This window comes from Notothenia rossii (assembly GCF_949606895.1).
Source record: "Notothenia rossii genome assembly, chromosome: 10".
Lineage (NCBI taxonomy): Eukaryota > Metazoa > Chordata > Actinopteri > Perciformes > Nototheniidae > Notothenia > Notothenia rossii.
Genome location: NC_136908.1, coordinates 42,644,123 through 42,660,503, shown reverse-complemented (window position 1 = coordinate 42,660,503; position 16,381 = coordinate 42,644,123). Strand labels below are relative to the sequence as shown.

The 16,381-nt window shown below is 43.0% G+C and overlaps 1 long non-coding RNA gene across 1 annotated transcript; it reads left to right on the top strand.

Annotated features, from left to right (window-relative positions):
- Positions 1-9,458: 9,458 nt before the first annotated feature.
- On the top strand, positions 9,459-12,822 carry LOC307022556. Its single transcript, XR_013803439.1, has 2 exons — positions 9,459-12,496; positions 12,569-12,822. It is a non-coding gene; the product is annotated as an uncharacterized lncRNA (long non-coding RNA).
- Positions 12,823-16,381: the final 3,559 nt, after the last annotated feature.

Here is a 16,381-nt window from a genome sequence, read left to right as displayed (position 1 = left end):
GTAAATTACCGTACAGCCAATCACAATGCGTACAATGCGTGACGTCATTGGTAAGAGACGGCCCCCGAACACATAATATGGTACCCCGAACACATCTGGTACCGACACCGGCTCTTCTTGGTGAGCCGGATAATTTGGCTCGGCTCACCAAGAAGAGCCGGCTCTTTCGGCTCCCAAACGTCTCTTCAGTTTAACACATATTATACCTTTTATAATTAAATCAAATGTAACCCTGTTTTGACTAATGAATGATGTATATGTGTCTATGTGTACACATATATCAATATAAATGATTTGCTGTGGCTAAATGTTTTCATTGCATTTACAGACCCTTGTAACTCTCTGATACCACCCCATGAATGCACTGACTCGATTGTAGAACCACGCTACAGAAAACAGATAGGAACACATATAAAAACTATTTAAAAAAAAGGGGCTACTGTATCGACATTTTACAATTATATTTAAAGAAAAGCCGATTCTGTGAGCTGCAGCTGACCACGCCCCCCTGCAGGAGAGGGGTGCGTGCTCTGAGATCAGCTGCTGGGCTCTCAGAAGAGGGGGAGAAAAAGAGATCTCCCTCCTCCGTGTTTTATTCTTATAGAAGTAAGAAGAGAAGCAATGGGGCAGAAACCCTCCTTTTTACGCAGCGGTCCAGACATAGACATCAAACGGCGACACATATTCAGTTGATATTTACTTTGGCATTAGGGCAGGGATATCTAGATACTTTTTTTTTTAAAGCAAGCAACGATGTTTTCAGATCTGTAATCAAAAAGCTCCTCAAAAACACTATCGAAGCAGTTCCTGCCGTTGCTACATTAGTTCAAACGGTAACAACGGATTATTTTTCTTAGCGATGCATGTCAATTTAAATAAATACATACAACTATTTTTTAAATCAATAAAATCATTTTCTAAATCCATAAAAGCATTTCAATTAATATTGGGAGTCATGTCGTTACTTTGTTGAGAATGTGGCCATGTAATAAGCGGGATAATGTGCACATTGCACATTGCATAATGTGCCTTCATGCCGATCTAGATCCCTCCGCAAAATAAAAAAGAACCGGCTCGTTCGCAGGCGCGAACCGGCTCCCGTCGTTCACTTAAAAGAGCCGGCTCTTCGAGCGGAGGGTAAGCTGTGCTGGGAGAGGTGTTACAAATCATTGCGGTTTTGTGTGATGGACCGGCTGTTTGGGTTGATGGAAATGATGTGTGTTGTTGAGTATTAATTTGGGTACCTTGTTGACCCGTTTTTGTTTGGTTTTCACCGTAGGAAATTGTATTTTTTTAGTGATATCAGTGGTGTGGTTTTGGCGGGAATTAGACGCGATCTGCGTCATTTTCTTTGTTTACATGTTAACCCTTCCTTTCTTTTCTTTTGTAAAGATGTGCAGCGTGGATTTAAGGAGAATATTGTGTTTCCTTCTCAGGTATGTTTGTGTTTGTATTTTTGTGTGATTACTTGATAAGATTTTCTTGTTCATTTCTTAATCTATAAATACTAAAGACATTGAAGTGAGTGCTGCGGAGGATGTGCAGCGTGGATTTAAGGAGAATATTGTGTTTTGTTCTCAGTCCTCATAATAAACGCCAGAAAAGACACCTAGATGCTTCACTGTGTTTCCTGACAGGTCGCTTACGGTTGTGACCCGTTACACTGGTGCCGTGACCCTTCGGATCGTCAGATCAGCTTGATGCTCATCGCCGCGGATGCTGTGCAGATATCCTGATCTTCACTCAAGTTTACTGTGTGGTTAGTTTGTGAAGGAATGTGGTTGTAGGGTTCATGTTTTACATTGCCTGTCCTTAGTGTATTACTCAGTGTCTTTCCATGTATGCTTAATTCATTTTATTTAAAAGTTAAACACAACGCTAATACATTTTATGATCAACAGTCTCGACAGTGAACATGGAAAACTCATTTTCAAGTCCTATTTTGCCAAAAGGAAGAGGTGCTTGGCTTAGTGACCTTGCTAGTAGTAGGGAAGTGGGACATTCAACAGCTAAACCGGATTGTTATGCTGACACTGGGTTGGATCAGAGCCCTGGTTATACCCCTGCTAGAGTGTCTGTGAGGGAGGGTCCATATACTTCCAACCCTGGTAGTGATGTAGAAGCCATTCATCATCTAACAGACATGGTAGGACAGTTAGGAGCACAAATCGGTGAATCTATTTTAGCAAAGCTGATGTCAGCTGGTGTTGTAAACATGAATACTGATTGTAATGCTGCTTCTGTGAATAACAATACACAATGTTACAATGTTACACCAGACATGACATCCCACATGTGACAGTACATGTTAAACATGACAGAGAGTTACAGAAATTCAAAGGTGACAGTACTGACAAACTCTCAGTCCACGACTGGATTGATGTTATTAAGATCTACATCAGAAAACAAGGTGTTCCGGTGCAGGAACAGTCTGAGGAAATAATTAGTCATCTGATGGGCAAGGCCAGAGACATTGTGAAGATTGCCCTGCGCAGTAATGCAGCGCTTGATGTAAAGAATAGTCCAGAACTGATATATGACATTCTTGTTCAGTATTTCAGTGATGTTTCCTCATGCCTTCCCCTTGCAGACTTTTATGCCAAAATGCCTAAGCACAGAGAGAGCCCAGTAGATTACTGGATAAGAGTGAACAGAGCTGCTGACCTAGCCATTGAGGGCCTGTGCAGACAAGGAAAGCAGACAGAGGACATGAACAATGAGGTGGCTCTCATGTTTGTTAAGTACTGCCCTGATCCAGATCTTGCCTGTGTTTTAAAGTGCAAACCAATCCACGAATGGACTTCGCGTGATGTACAGCTGAGGATTGATGATTATCAGAGGGAGATAAGAGCTAACGGCAGGATGGCTAATGTTGGTCAGTTAAAAAGTCACACTGGCACTGTCACCTCCGAACAGCTCAGTTCACTAATGGAAATCCCAGCAGTACCTGAGCAATGCCAGGCTCCGAGCCCTATGTCCCTCTCTCCCCAATCTCAGCCGCATATGTTTCACTCCCCTTCCCCTTCCTCATCTCCCGTACCAGCTGTGTCCGAGCCCCGCTCTGCTGCATGTTATGCTCCTGGGCCAACTCTGGCACAAAATCTCCAACAGTCAGAGGAGAAGCTGCTCTCTAGGATGGTGGACATTTTTCAGGGAATGATGGTCAAAGTACAGCAGCATGATACAGCCCGTCCGACCCAAGGTGGGAGGTTTCACCCCAGCTCAAGTGGCAAACGTTCCAGAGAGCCTGCCTGCAAGGTCTTTAATGATGCTAGCCACACAACCACTTCACATTGTATGTCTGAAAGACTATGCTTTGGCTGTTTTGCTCCTGGCCACACCAGACCAAACTGCCCCACAAAAGGCTCCCAGTCTCAGGGAAACTAGCGGACCTGTATTCTGAGGGAGGAAGTACAATGTCACTAGCTCCCACACTGATGATATGTCAGATGCTGAGACTGTTTACAATTCAGTAAAAGACTCTTGTGATGGCTCTGTTGTTGTCTATCAGAATATCCACAGGGTTGGTAATAGTGACAGTCTTTTCTACACACCTGTTATGATGAATGACACTGTGATCGGTGGCATGTTGGATAGTGGTTCGATGGCCTGCAGCATTACTGAAAAAGCTGAAGTGAGACTGAGAGAAGCTTGAGTAATAACTGACCAAAAACGCATTGATGTAGATGTGGTTCTCATTGGATGTGGCGGACTACGTGTTAAACCTAAATGTGCGTTTGATGTGGAAATGGAAGTGTATGGCTGTAAAATTCTGGTTCCCACACTTGTAGTCCCAGGGCAGCACGATGAGTTGATATTAGGAACAAATGTCATAAAACACGTTCTGCGTCAATCTAAGCTGCGTGAGTCCTATTGGAAGACTGTGTCTGGTCCTTGTCCAACTGTTGACCCAGAGACTGAACGTTTCCTGTCCATGCTGTCAGGCTTGGACCTCTGGAAAGGAGAGGAGGGTCCCTTCAAGGTTGGGACAGTCAAATGTAACTCAGCCACTTGTCTTGAACCTGTTCGTGACTATCTCATATGGGGAAAACTACCCAAAAACACAGTCATTTCACCTGGCAGTACTGTCATGACAGAGCCGACATCGTCCCGCTCTATTCCCAGAGGCATCATGGTTGCAAGGCTTGTTACCGCGCTTTGGGGAGATAGATGGGTTCCACTGAAGCTTGTCAACACAACAATCAAGTCTATTCTGCTGAGGCGTAATGCTAAGTTGGCTGATTTATTCTCCTGTGTTGCACTCGAAGACATGGTTGTTGCTGAGAGCTCGGAAAATCACCTGTCCTGTCACACGCAGAAAAGTGTGCCTGCTGCTGATACAGATTCAGCCAAAGATCGACTCAAGTCGATTGGGCTCAGTAATGTTGACATTGACTCGTGTGAAGTGTCGGCGGATTGTGTTGGAAAGATGGCTGACCTTGTTCTACAATATGAGGACATATTTTCACGTCATAATCTGGACTGTGGTGAGGCGAAGGCTTTCGTTCACCGCATTCACCTGTCAGACAACAGACCGTTCAGGCTCCCATACAGGAGAGTGCCCCCTGGTCAGTACCAAAAACTATGCCAAGTGCTGAATGAGATGGAGGAGAAAGAGATAATCCGGAAATCAACCAGTGAATATGCTTCCCCTTTGGTGCTAGTTTGGAAGAAAAATGGGGATCTCCGCATCTGCACAGATTTTCGGTGGTTGAACAAGAGGACGCTGAAGGATGCCCACCCTCTTCCCCACCAAGGGGATTGTTTGGCAGCATTGGGAGGCAACTGTCTGTTCAGTACGATGGATTTGACCTCGGGTTTTTACAACATGCCCCTTCACGAGGATGACAAGAAGTACTCAGCCTTTACAACGCCAATGGGCCTGTTCGAGTACAACCGGTTGCCACAAGGTCTATGCAACAGCCCTGGCAGCTTCATGTACATGATGACCAGTATCTTTGGTGACCAGAATTATCTGAGCTTGCTGTGCTACTTGGATGATTTGCTGGTGTTTGCACCTGATGAGGAGACAGCTCTACATCGCCTGGAGATGGTGTTTAGCCGGCTACGCGGTCACAACTTGAAACTATCCCCCAAGAAGTGCTTCTTCCTGCGGAGAACAGTGAAGTTTCTCGGCCATATCGTTTGTGAGAATGGTGTTTCAACTGATCCATCTAAGGTGGAGAGCATCGCGAACATGACGAGTGCAGACCTCATGGAGCTGGATGGCAAGACACCGTCTCAGAAGAGGATAAGATCTTTCCTTGGAATGGTCAATTATTATCAGCATTTTGTGCCACGGTTCTCTGCTGTTGCCAAGCCGCTGTTTGACCTGTTGAAAGGTGTGAAAAGAAAGAGTAAGCGGCCTAACGTCAAAGTGTCGAGCAGGAGTTTGTGTGAGTCTGATTGGACTCATGAGCAGGAGCAGTCTTTTGGCGACCTAAAGGCTTCACTAATCTGCAGTGCTGTCCTGGCTCACCCTGACTTCACCCGTCCATTCTTGTTTTCAACTGATACATCCCTGGATGGATTAGGGGGTGTTCTGTCTCAAGTCCAGGAGGGTGATACATGTGCCAGATCCATTGCTTTCGCCAGCAAGTCACTCTCTCAGTCACAGAAGAACTATCCAGCGCACCGGTTAGAGTTTCTGGCTCTGAAGTGGTCCGTGTGTGACAAGTTTAGTCATTGGCTAAAGGGCCACAAGTTCACAGTTTGGACGGACAATAACCCGCTGACTCATATCCTGACAAAGCCAAAACTGGACTGTTGTGAGCAACGCTGGGTGGCCAAGCTGGCCAGTTATGATTTTGACATCAAATATATTCCCGGTCCGCAAAATGTTGTAGCTGATGCTCTTAGCCGTGTGCCCTTTGTCAGAGAGAGTGATGGACACAGACTACTTGTGGATGCTTATGATGGTCTTCTCAACGAAGTTTCTAAAGTATCATGTGTTTTGGTCCGAGATGCATTCAAGTCATCTTGTGGTCACGATTCACACCGTCAAGGGAGCTGCAGTCCTCAGTCCACGTGCACACCAGTTCAGGTGCAGGCTCAGTCTGTTGTGATGGAAGATGTTGCAGTGGTGTTGCAGTCGCATATTGAATGGGATTCTGGTCCGAGAGTCCGTGCTGTTGAGGTGTTGCAACACTTACCTCAGTTGGTTCCACCTTGCTCGGGTACCCTGCCATCCTATACAGAGAAAGACCTTCGAGACAAGCAACTCGATGATAGCATCCTCTCTCGTGTCTTGTTCTATGTGGAGAGGCGTCGGAGACCTTCAAGGAGAGAGAAGTTCAGAGAGCCTGTTACAAAGTGCCTCAAACACTGGGACAAATTAGTTGTCAATGATGGTGTTTTGTACAGAGTTTCGAGAGACCACAAGACGAAAGCCAAACGTTTCCAGTATGTTGTTCCTGATTCACTCAAGACAATCGTTTTGCAAGGGGTCCATGACCGAGCCGGACACCAAGCCCAGTCCAGAACTCTTAGTTTAACACGACAGAGGTTCTTATGGACAGAGACGTGAGAGATTATGTGTGTCATTGTCAGAGATGCATAGTGAGTAAGACAGCTGAGCCTGATGGGAGAGCCCCTTTGGAGAGTATAGCATGTACAAGGCCGCTGGAACTAGTCTGTATAGACTTTTGGTCAGCTGAAGACTCCAAGAACAAGTCCATCGATGTTCTAGTAATAACAGACCATTTCACAAAGATGGCTCAGGCATTTCCCTGTCGGGACCAAACAGCTAAACAAGTCGCGAAAGTGCTGTGGGATCGGTACTTCTGTGTGTATGGATTTCCTGAGAGGATCCATAGTGATCAAGGTGCTAACTTTGAGAGTCATCTCATAAGTGAGCTTCTCAGAATGTATGGCATCAGAAAGTCACCCACAACCCCCTACCACCCCATGGGAAATGGGAGTGAGGAACGTTTCAACCGCACCCTAGGTGGTATGATTCGTGCATTGCCGCCTGAGGAGAAAAGTGACTGGCCAAGACGGTTACAGACCCTAACATTCATGTACAACTGTACAGCCCACGAGACAACGGGATATGCGCCTTTCTACCTAATGTTTGGCCGTGTCCCTCGCCTACCTGTTGATGTGCTTTTTAGTACAGTCTTCCATGACTCTGCTGTGATGAGTTACGACAAATATGTAGCCTGTCTTGCTGTTGACCTGAAAGAAGCAATGGAGTTCGCTCAGGCTCATGCTGGAAAGGAGCAGCGCAGACATGCACAGTTGTACAACAGGAAAGTGAAAGGCTCTACCATTGACGTTGGTGACAGGGTGTTAATGGCCAACAGGAGAGACAGAGGCAAGAATAAGCTTGCTGACAGATGGGACTCTACTATCTACACTGTCATTGACATGAACAAAGGGACACATACATTCAGGATCCGTGACACGATCAGTGGTCAGGAGAAAGTTATCCACAGGAACCTGTTGATGCTGGTTAGTTTTCTCCCTGTTGGAGACGGATCAGACGTTAGTGAAACATCTGAACTTGCTTCATCCGAGCCTGTTACAGATTTGTCGACTTCAGAGGCTGTCCTTGTGAGGGTAAATGAAGAGTCCGAATCTCAGGGTGGTGGAGTGTCTCCTAGTGCAGCCGGTGTGAGTCTTGATGTTGAATGTGACATGAACTCATCTGTGCCTGATGGCGAAAGTCAGAGCCCGTTGACTGGTCCGAACTCTGTGGATTCTGAAAGGAGAACCATAGCATGGATCACAGAACTGTCCACACCAGGTCCATCAGAAGTTGATGTTTCTGACCTGCAGAGCACGTCCTCTAACCCCCGAGGCATCTCGGTTCTGCCGGATGACACTGTATCTTGTGTTTCTGGGCTTGTGACTGCTGTGGACTCTCGATCGCAAGTGGGACTGTCGGACTCTGACACCGTGACTTGGGGTACTGACCCAGAGGGTTAAATTCCGTTGACCAGATTTCAGGAGCACAGTCTCTCCTTTCCACTGTGCAGACTCAGTTTAGAACACGACTTGGCCGGCTGATCAAACCCGTGGACAGACTGATACAGACCATGTCCCGACAGGACGTTATACCAGTCAGGTTTAATGTTAAGTCTGTTTGAAGGTCTGCATTTCGAGCTTTTACTGTTTAAGGGTCTTGGACAGTAATATGTGTTTATTTCTATTTTTGTTTGTTTTCCGAGATATTGACTTTGATGTTACACTCTGCTGATTTTCTTTTCTTTTGTAATGAGCTGTACTACACTATGTGTAGGTTTTTTTAGTGGGGGTGTATAAGGCACTCTGTTACCAGTTGCTGGGTTGAGAGATACGCGCTGCTTTCATACCACTTCATCCTAAAGGGATACATTTCATGTTGGTTTGTTTTATGTAAAACCCCTCGGTGTTGTTTATTCTGTAATGTGGTGTAATGACAGGTGACTATTATGTAGTCTATGCTCATATTCAGTCAAATTCAGTGGGGGTGTGTGTAACGGAGTTAAAAATGTGTAGACATAAATATAGTTATAAATTACGATTTATAATGGGTTGTGAATTTTATTTTTATGAGATTGTTTACTTTTTATGTTTTTGAGTTATGTTTCTGGTGGGAACACTTTCCCGTTGCACATCTTTTTCTATTTCCTGTATGTCATTTCCGCTTTCCCCTCACATTGAAGTGAGTGCTGCGGAGGGTAAGCTGTGCTGGGATAGGTGTTACAAATCATTGCGGTTTTGTGTGATGGACCGGCTGTTTGGGTTGATGGAAGTAATGTGTGTTGTTGAGTGTTAATTTGGGTAACTTGTCGACCCGTTTTTGTTTGGTTTTCACCGTAGGAAATTGTATTTTTTTAGTGATATCAGTGGTGTGGTTCTTGCGGGAATTAGACGCGATCTGCGTCATTTTCTTTGTTTACATGTTAACCCTTCCTTTCTTTTCTTTTATAAAGATGTGCAGCGTGGATTTAAGGAGAATATTGTGTTTTGTTCTCAGGTATGTTTGTGTTTGTATTTTTGTGTGATTACTTGATAAGATTTTCTTGTTCATTTCTTAATCTATAAATACTAAAGAAGACATTGAAGTGAGTGCTGCGGAGGATGTGCAGCGTGGATTTAAGGAGAATATTGTGTTTTGTTCTCAGTCCTCAGAATAAACGCCAGAAAAGACACCTAGATACTTCGCTGTGTTTCCTGATCGATAACAGGTCGCTTACGGTTGTGACCCGTTACACATGCTTGGTCCAAATCTCTGCTAAAATTATTATTTTTAACAAAGTTATCATTAAAGTATCTTTATTTTATTGCATTTGTATCACACTTGGCATAAACTATTTTAGTTCATCAATAAGAACGGGAGAATTAAAATAATGATTTGTGGTAATAAAAAACAATGTATTTAAAGAAACACTCAGCCAGGCATTAAATAACATAGGAAAATAATACGGGTAATTTTTTACCCATGTTGTGCCTTAGAAGTGTAGTGATACAAACATGATTTTTAGTTAAAAGTTCAAATGAAAATTAGAATTGGTGTTGATCAAAAACAGGTTAATTGAGGAATTCCTGGAAGTAATTTATTGCAAAGATATTTACAATTTAAACTAATTTGGGTCACTTTTGACGCATGTTGGTTGTATGTTGTGTAACAAAGGTTTACCATGACAGCCGTGATGTTCACTCTTTTGACAGAGCACCAGGGACAGTGAAGACTATGGAACAGAAGATGTTTGGCTTTGTGTGGAAAGCTGCTGAAGCCAGCCAGTGACTCCTCATCAGTCTCTCCAGGCAGCACCCAGCTATTCTTCCATCTTGCAGATGAAAAGACTTTGATATGTGAGTAATAACTAACTTGTGTCTAACATAATATTGAATGTCAGTGTTTCCCCTAGGTTTACTGCTGATATATTCTTTAAATCCTCTGGAGCAGAGAGAGGAGCTGTGGATTATTGTTATTGATTAATGCATCAGTGTTTCTTAGGGTCAAAAACACTAAACTCAATTTAAAATGAAAGCGTTTAGTTTATTTAATAAAAGAGCTCATGTTCAATGTGAAAAGTGACCGTAGATATAGATTAGTTGCAATTTGGTGCTATATATATTTAAAAAAAATATATATATTAGGGCCGGGACTCGATTAAACAAATTAATCTAATTAATTACAGGCTTTGTAATTAATTAATTGCAATTAATCGCATTTTTAATCACATATTTGACCTGAGAACAGTGAGAAGCAATTTTTTTCACATGGATTTTAGTATACCATTGAATAATGACTGAATACATAAGCTTAAGCAACAAAACATTGTTTATTTTTTTCAAGGTGGTACACTGGCCATAAAGTGTAGCAATAGTATATTTAGGAATATAGTACATTTCAGAGATTCAGGTAGCCTATAGGTAGGTAGACCTTCTGTAAACTATAACACTTTGTTTTTTAAGTAAAACACAATACTTTCAAGTACATTCAGAACATTGGAAACCCTGACTATTAGAAAACATCTCTCTGTTGCTTCAGAGGCCATAACAGACTTTGTTGATTTACCAACAGTTGATTTAGAAAATCTAATAAATGTCAGTCCAACTCTCTCAATAACCTTGGCCAAAACAATAAACAGTTCAACATAAAGTGCCAGTTGCACCAACAAAATAATAAATAGTTCAACATAAAGTGTACTGTACCATTTAAAATAAAATAAAAAAAGTGCGAGTGATTGACCTCAATCCCCATTCTTCCAATATCCTGATGAAAAATAAAATCTCTCTGTTACATAGGCCACTGTTTGATCAACGCGAATTGGGTGTGGGTCCTTGTACTCCGAGTCGGGCTAACGTCCACGCTAGCTTCCACGCTAGCTGCTATAGGTTTTGCATTGAGGTGATACTTGAGGCTTGATGTGCTGCGGTGATATGCAAATTCCTTTTTGCATAATTTGCAAACAACCTTGCTCTTATCGACGCTTCCATCCGTCCGTTTTTCAAAACAAAATGTCCCATCCACGGGGCCAACCAAAGCGGTCTCATCAGCTTCTTCGTTCGACTATTGTTCACTGTGGTTTGTTGTTGTCTGAAGTCATGAACGTTAGTTGGTGCTCCAGTATAATCGGTACCCCTGAAACTCATCCAGTGAGAAACGTTCCGCGGTACAAAAATAAGTGCGATTAAAATGCGTAATTTTTTTTAACGCGTTCATTTTTGTGTAATTAATTAATCTTAATTAACGCGTTAAAGTCCCGGCCCTAATATATATATAAAAAAATATATATACATTTCTTTTTTTAAACACCTTGAATTTCAGGGAGGGGGCCTCGGGGCTCCGTTGGCGGGGCGCAGCTCCCCTCCAAGACTATGGTAGGGGAAGCACTGAATGTGGTTTAGTAAAGTATTTCAAAATACCCCACATTGTACATGTACAGGACTATCAGACCTTGTTCAACAAAGATCATCAGACAATTGTTTTGTCTTTGAGGTACAGCCGCAGCAGAGAGTCTGAGTTTGAAGAAAACCCTAAAATGTTATTTAGTGTTGTTTAATCAATCAATATTTATTGGTCTTGAATTTCTTCACTGGATTACAAAATGCTCAAATCCAGTGTGCGAAAAAGTACACGTCCCACCGTCCGGGACGTGTTATTTACAATATCGGACAAGTAGATCTTTCAATTGACTTGTCCGGCGGACAAGTGACGTTTTTCGCCCGGATTTATTGTTATATTATTGATAGATTCAGTTTACAAAAGGCAGAACTCATTCGCAAATTGGACGTGTCCGCCATTGTTCGTTTAGAAATGTTAGTTTCGGTTCTGTTTGTCGATTCCTAATGAAATGCATCTCGCCGCTTTCTGTACAGGGGCGGGGCGGGAAGTGTAGCACAGTGGCAGGGTTGGGAAGCAAAACTCGGTTCCGAGTCGGAACAAATAACAATTGTCCGTTCCCGGGATTGATAAGAGTTGTGAGGACAGGAGGCGAAGCCGAGCCCCGCGGACCGCAGCTCCCTGTCTCTGCTCCGGATCAGCTGATCGCTGCATGGTGCAGCTCAGCGTCTCTCTCTCTCTCTCTCTCTCTCTCTCTCTCTCTTTCTTTCTACACACAGCGGATTCACTGCCCGTTTAACAGCCTCATCTTTGTCAAACTTTCTTATGTTCTTTCTCTAACACGTAATGAAGGTTATTAGGACTTTTAGCTCCTTTGTTGTTAATATTGACCGCCGTTTCCTTTATGAAGTGAAGCAGCCAACCTGTGTCCTCGCGCTGTAATCATATCCCCGGACCCCCATACTCGGAGGAGCACAGGGATGTCAGTATTGTTTATAAGGCAGGGTATAGAAATTATTGAAATTAAAATACTATCTATTTACTTTTACAAACAGTGAACAGCTGGGCAGCTGCAGCATGTGTATTGCAGGACATGTGTAAGCGTCTTTGAGTTTTAGAAAAGCGCTAGGCCTATAGGCTATAAATATAATGTATTATTATTATTATTATTAGGCCTATGTGTTGGACATGTGTGGTTGGACTCTGTCTCACAGGCAGGTTGCAGCATGTGTGTTGCAGGACATGTGTTGGACACACAGATTGTGTGGTTGGACTCTGTCTCACAGGCAGGTTGCAGTGTAACATCAGAGGAGACTGGGCCAATTGTACATTCTTAAACTGCACCACTTAGAACTAACAAAACAATGCAGAGATTATGTTTATATAATTGTATTCAATAACCGTAATAAATTAAACAGTATGAACTGATTTGTAAATAGGAATACAGATTTGACTTAATGTTTTCATAAATATATTTTTCTCCCAGTTTGTCATGGGACTTATTTTTACCCTCTCAAAGAACCGGAATCGAGAACCGAAAATAACTGGAATCGAAAAGCAGAACCGGAATCGTTAAAATCTACACGATACCCAGCCCTATGTGTGATGCAGTAAAATCTTACCGCTCACTCACGTGAGCGGTGTCGTAAAAACCGTGGGAAAATGTGAAATATGATGGCGAAGAAGAAGATTCCAGTGGCCCCAATTTGTGTCCATTCTGGACAAGTGAAAATGTATTCGGACAAGTAAATTGCCAAACTCACTTGTCCATGGACAAGTACTCTCTAAAAACTTTTTCTCACACTGAAATCTTATTGTACACGGACATTATGCAGATTTAATCACCTGAAGATGAAAATATAGATTCAGCATGTACCATTTTAAGGAAATGGACTGTTAGTGGTATTGACCGAAGCTCCACAGCTGTAGCTAGGCGCTGCTAATGAAAACTCAAGTGCTCAATTGGTTGGTTTTTCTTTTTTATTAAGAATTGACCAAGCATATCTTCCTCTTCGAAATCCCAGTTGTACTTCGCTAACACGCAGTGCCTTGGAGGGTGCGTTTAATGGTTCCCACCCGTAACACATTTATGGACAAGGTCATGTTAGACAAGCAATCCAGTGGTTAGTTTTAGGGTAAGCTCCACTGTTTTTTTATGTTATGTATTCACTTTAAGAGAAAGGGATTTCAGAAACAAGTCGCACAAGTTTGGCTCGAGGTAAAATTAACAAAAGGTAACTGTTGTTACCCCTTCTAAACGTATGAAATAATGAAAAAAATATGAACGACTCTTCATAGAGCCACGTCCACACAGCTTTAAAGTTGTAGGAAGCTGAAGCATTACATTCGTGCCAACGGCTAGTTGTCGTTTCTAAGGTATTAGAAAGTTGGTGTTCTGGAAGTTTTACTATAGGATCAATGCCCTTGGGACGCTCTCAATAACTGTTTTACAATTTTGTGTGTGTGTGTTTTGTGTAACCCTGCTTCAAAGGTCCATCATACAAGATGTAGGGGATCTATTGGCAGCTGCTGATAATAACATCCATCATTATCAAAAAATGTAATCCATTATTATTATTATTATTATGGTTTACTAATAGTTATAACTTCACTTCCTCCTCCAGCACCTGGACACAGCAGGAACCTACACCAGGATCCTGTTTGTGGACTTCAGCTCCGCCTTCAACACCATCATCCCGGCTCTGCTGCAGGACAAGCTCTCCCAGCTGCACGTGCGCGACTCCACCTGCAGGTGGATCACAGACTTCCTGTCTGACAGGAAGCAGCACGTGAGGCTGGGGAAACACGTCTCTGACCCCCGGACAATCAGCATCGGTTCCCCTCAAGGCTGCGTTCTTTCCCCTCTGCTCTTCTCCCTGGACACCAACAGCTGCACCTCCAGTCACCAGTCTGTCAAGCTCCTGAAGTTCAGACGACACCACCCTCATCGGACTCATCTCTGGTGGGGACGAGTCTGCCTACAGGTGCGAGATGGACCATCTGGTGACCTGGTGTGGGGACAACCACCTGGAGCTCAACGCTCTCAAGATAGTGGAGATGGTTGTGGACTTTAGGAAGAACGCAGCCCCACCCGCCCCCATCACTCTGTGTGACTCCCCAGTAACTGCTGTGGAGTCTTTCCGCTTCCTGGGCACCATCATCGCCCAGGACCTCAAACAGGAGCAGAACATCTGCTCCCTCACCAAAAATGCACAGCCGAGGATTAGGGATGCCAGAAACTGACCTTGATCAAAATCGATTATCAAAAATAATAATCGATTATTCGACGCCACGCTCCCACGGGAGAGAAGAACAAAAACTCTTGGATTTGTCAGTTGGAAGTAGTTCCACGAGGAACTCTTCTTTCCTTTGTTCATCTTTAGTTGTGTTCTCCCTCCAATAAATCAATCGCATGTGTGACGGAGAGGGGGGGGCGGGGCGGGTGTGTAGCAGCGCGGAGTGCAAAGTGCAGAAGTCTGCACTCTGCGCTGCTGGCTTCCTCCAAGTTTACAGTAAAACAAACTGGTGGTGTGACCAATGGCCATTTACAATGATTAATACTATTACTATTATTAGCATTAGTCTATATTTTGGTTGAAACTAAGCCAGAACAAAAACATAAATAATAATAAAAATGTATATAAATAAAATCGAATTTTAAAAATAATTTTCGATTATGGAGACTGTAACGAATATTTGAATAATCGAATAATCGCTGGCATCCCTACCGAGGATACTCCATCACCATCTGGTACGCTGCAGCCACAGCCAAGGATAAGGGCAGGCTGCAGCGTGTCATCCGCTCTGCAGAGAAGGTGATCGGCTGTAATCTGCCATCCCTCCACAACCTGCACGCCTCCAGAACCCTGAGGCGGGAAGATAGTGGCCGACCCCTCCCACCCTGGACACAAACTGTTCACCCCCCTCCCCTCCGCGCTCCATCAGGACCAAAACCTCTCTCCATCAGGACCAAAACCTCTCTCCATCAGGACCAGAACCTCTCTCCATCAGGACCAGAACCTCTCTCCATCAGGACCAAAACCTCTCTCCATCTGGACCAGAACCTCTCTCCATCAGGACCAGAACCTCTCTCCATCAGGACCAAAACCTCTCGCCATCTCAACAAGGCCCGCTCCCCCCCACTGACACTTTACCTCAGCCACAACGCAGACTCTATGCATTACATAATGGAGATCACAGGAAGGTAAATAATGCAATGTTTAAATATTGCTTACTGCACATATTTTATATTCTATAATTTATTGCATTCTATTTCGATGTAAATTACTGCTTTATTTTATTGCTATCTTACTATATTTTTATTAGTGTTCTTAATATAGTTCGCTATCTGTATACTTTTTTTGATTTTAGTTTTTTATTTGTATGTATGCACACCGAAACCTAGTCAAATTCCTCGTACGTGTGAACCTACCTGGCAATAAAGCCGTTTCTGATTCTGATCTTTTTGTCCTCTAGGTTGCACTGCCACGTCTACAGTAGCGCAGAATGGACAGAGGAAACATGATTGGGCCTCAAGGTTTTTGCAGCCAATATTCATTCTCCTACAAACTTGGGATGGGAGGGTGAGTGAACAAGTTATTCATTGGTTGGAACCTACAATGTTAGACGTACTAAATCCTGCACACTGCTTCTTCAAATTGACAATGTGAACATATTTCGCCATTTTGTAATTCCTGTTATTTTCAGTTGAGAATGTTTAAAAGTAATCTTAAAAAATTCAACTTACTTTTTGTTTCTACTGTTTATAAGTATGATGTTTAAATATGAAATGCTGTATTCATTAGTTGTACTATAATTCTACAAATATTTTTATATTTTAAGTTTTCAGAGTAATTGTTTCCGACAGAACATTTTGTGATGTCAATCAATCAATCAATCAATCAATCAATCAATCAATCAATCAATCAATCAATCAATCAATCAACAAATCAATCAATCAATCAATCAATCAATCAATGTTTATTAATATAGCCCAATATCACAAATGTTACATTTGTCTCAGTGGACTTCACAGTTTATACAGAATATCAGTATGACAATACGACACCCTCTGTCCTTAGACCCTCACATCGTACAAGGAAA